At 42.7% G+C, this 3,784-nt stretch overlaps 1 pseudogene; it reads left to right on the forward strand.

The window, feature by feature from the left end:
* The first annotated feature begins 1,181 nt into the window (after nt 1–1,181).
* Nucleotides 1,182–3,571, forward strand: Dnajc14-ps2 (DnaJ heat shock protein family (Hsp40) member C14, pseudogene 2; annotated as a pseudogene).
* The last annotated feature ends 213 nt before the right edge of the window (nt 3,572–3,784 follow it).

The following is a 3,784-nucleotide window of genomic DNA, read 5'->3' on the forward strand; positions in this document are numbered from 1 at the left end:
AGAATTCTTTAAGCTTAAAGGACTTCCCAGGAAGCTAATGATAACCATGTGGAGCTGCTTCGGTTCCTTCCTTGTTTCTGGAGGTCCAAGCTGAGATCTATCTTGAAGCTTTGATGGTGAGTTTGCCTGTCTGCTGCTTGGCTTACCTGTCCTGGTAAGCATGGCTTCTGTTACTTTGCTTCTGTTTTCTTCCTGACCAAAAACTCACTTAAGAGTTTGATAAGTGGCAGTGGCGGTGACAATACAAATACCAGCTGGTAGGTGGAAGGGCATCCCTTTCATCCTAGCACTCAGGAGGCAGAGGCAGAGACAGGCAAATCTCTGAGTTAAAGACCACTTGGTCTGTAGAGTGAGTTACAGGGCATATAGGTCTACTCAGAGAAAATCTGTCTCAAAAACAAAAACAAACAAAAAATACAAATTCCTTAGACTCATCCATATCCTGTTCTGGGTCATAGGAAGTGCATGACTCTTCTAGGGAAAGCCAACATGAGAACTGATCCCCTAGATAGCGTAGGCCACTCTCTTGCCTCTCTGTGTCTCCTTGTCGTGGAAAGCAGTTCAAGACACAGGGGGAATGTAACCAAAGCAGCACATTCTGGGTCTAAAACACCACATTAGGAATAACTGTCTGTACTTGGTATTAACTTGGACCTTCATTGCTTCTTTGCTTCTATATTCCCAGCTTTCTGTAAAGCCAATAGCTTAGACAAGAGAAACTCTGCCATCTTCCATGGTGGTCTGAGGAAGGGGTTGACTTTTATAAATTTGGAAGTAAAAAACAAACAGATAATTCTGGGTTCAAGAGATGGTTCAGCAGTTAAGAGCACTTTTTGCTCTTTCACAGACCTGGGTTTTGGTCCCAGATTCCTCATGGTATATCACAACCATCAATCAACCTCTCTCTGACTTCTGTAGGTACTATACACACATGGTGCACATACATACATGCGGGCAAACCACTCAAACGCAAACTAAAACAAATAAAAATTATTTAAAATAGATGAATTTAAGCTCTGTGTTCTGACTTCATGAGAGGCTAACAGAAAACAGATGTTCTGTGTCTTTGTGCCTTCAAATTTTACCCTGAATGAGGACATTTCTGATCTAAAGGCCTCTGGGGATTCCCAGTGGGAAAAGTAGCCATGTAAGTATTGTGGTAATAACCAAATTCCGGGTGAATGGCTGTAGAGGACAGGCCTGTGTTGCCTAATCCAGGAAATAGACCAGCATTGCCAGATGTAGGAAGGGGGCTTATACCCCAGATTGATTGGGCCAGTAGATGAGGTCTGATCCAAGCACCTATACCTCTTTTATTTTATTTCTTTCTCTTTTAGATACATAAGCAGATATGAGAAAAATATAATTTAGCATCACTATAAATTTGAAATAACACTTTAAAACAAATCAGTGTTTTCATTTAAATAAAAATCTATAAACAGAAACAAGTGGTAATAGAAATTTTAGTAATAATGAAGGCACTTTTCAAATCATAAGGAAATTTGGGGTTCTTTAACAAATGACATTTTGCTTTTGTCTTAGCCTTTGTCACTGTAATAAACACCCGGGAGAAACAAAAGGATCAACTTCTATAGAGTTATGGTTTCAGGCATTGGTCAGCTGGCTCCATCGCTTCAGGCCTGAGGCCAGGCAGAAGATGAAGGTTTAAGTCATAAATGGATGTTTTAAGGTTGGTAATAGCAAATTACAAAAGTTAGAGGATTTAAATGCTTAAGATGGTAATGAGAAAATGATTTAGATACAAAACTCTAAACTTACCAAGATAGGTGGATGATAGGATATTTTATCCAAAGATTGCCAAATACAAACAGACTGGACTTTTTAAATATAACTTTTACCTAATAGTTTTCAAAATTGTTCATATTGTAGATTCTTATTATTATAAGAGAAAGAGCCTTTTTTATTTAGGCAAAAAGGTGGAATAGGGATTGATCTGATGCTGCTTGTATTCAAATTCTATACCCCAAGATCTAGTTGCTCCAAGACTAGTGGGTCCTCATTTATACCAGCCTCTGTGTGTGTGTGTGTGTGTGTGTGGTGTGAACCTCCCCCCCCCCCCAAGTTAATTTGTCAATAAAAGGCTAAAACCTGTGATTGGGCAGTAGATAGAGGTAGGCACGTTTTCAGTTACATGGCTGAGGGTTGCAGGTAGAGAGGGGGAAAGGAGAAAGGACGAAGAGAGGAGGAAGCAGCCATAAGAGTCAATGGACTGTGAGCACAGGAGAAACACAAGTGACAAGGGACATATGGCTCTGATGTAAGAGGAATAGCTCCAAAAGCTGCCCTATCTAGGCTTACAGTTTGTAAATAAAATACCAGGATTTTGTGTCTTTTATACAGGGGAGCTAGAATTTATAATTCCTTTTACATGAATATCTTTTATAAGACTATCTGACAGAGCTTCTGTGCGGCAGGGTGGTTCACCCATTTGCTTAGAGTAGTGGGTGCTCTTTTCCTCCTGGCTCTAGCCCTCTTTTTGGACTGTCTACAACTGGGCTGGAGGTTTTGGTGGGACTGGGTGACTGGTTTGGCTAGAGAGATAAGTCCACTTGGCTGTTCTCGTGACTGGATTCTCCACCCTTGCATCATTGCTTGACGCTGTTGAAAGGTAGCAGGCCATGGCAGCAGCTGGTGAGATTAATTCAGTGGGGCTGGCTGGAGCTGCTCTGAGTCATGCAGAGGACTAAGAAACAGAGCAATGCGCCTGTAGCTAGCGGGAGATACTGCCAGCCTGAAGAGGAAGTAGCCCGACTCTTGATTATGGCTGGGTTTCCTGAGGATGAACTAAACCCTTTTCATGTGCTAGGGGTTGAAGCTACAGCGTCCGATATTGAACTGAAGAAGGCCTATAGGCAACTAGTGGTAATGATCCATCCTGATAAAAATCACAATCCCAAGGCTGAGGAGGCCTTCAAAGTTTTGCGGGCAGCTTGGGACATTGTCAGCAACCCAGAGAGGCAGAAGGAATATGAGATAAAATGAATGGCAGAGAGTGAGCTCAGCCGGTTAGTGAATGAGTTTCTGTCGAAGCTACAAGATGACCTCAAGAAGGCAATGAATACTATGATATGCAGTAGATGCCAAGGAAAGAATAGGGGGTTTGAAAAGGACTGGGAACCCAAGAGTGCCAGATACTGTGCTGACTGTAACAGGCTTCATCCTGCTGAGGAAAGAGTCTTCTGGGTAGAGTCAAGGATGTTGGGCCTCAAGATCTCCTGTTTTGCACTGATCGACTGAACGGTGTATGTCATCACAGAGTGGCCTGGATGTCAGTCCAGATACTCACAGGATTCCTTACCACTTCTCATTTGTTTCTTGGGTACTGGGCACCAGTGATTGGCCTAGGGTCACTCCAGAGTCTTCTCCTGCTGAGCTGCAGGATTTCTTGAGCCAGATCTTTCAAGTACCTCCCGGGCCGATGTCCAGTGGGACCTTCTTTGCCTCACCTCACCCTGGCCCTGGAACCACTTCAACTTCAAGGCTCAACAGTTCAGTACCCAAGAAAGAAGCCAAACATAAACGGTAGAAGAAAGTGAGGTGGCCCTCCTAACGATGACACCCCTTCTCCTCCTTCCTCAAATCAATGTCAGGAAGTCAAAAGGGCTGTGTACAGCACGGGATAGAATTTGATTTATTTTAAAATACTTTAAAAGGAAAACATTTTAAATGCTTCATTCAGTACTTGGAGCAAGCCCGTAGCCTCTTCTCCCTATTCCCCAACACCCAGGAACGGAATCTTGTTTTTTGATAATACCAAAGAAAC

Source organism: Rattus norvegicus, chromosome 9 (assembly GCF_036323735.1).
Source record: "Rattus norvegicus strain BN/NHsdMcwi chromosome 9, GRCr8, whole genome shotgun sequence".
Lineage (NCBI taxonomy): Eukaryota > Metazoa > Chordata > Mammalia > Rodentia > Muridae > Rattus > Rattus norvegicus.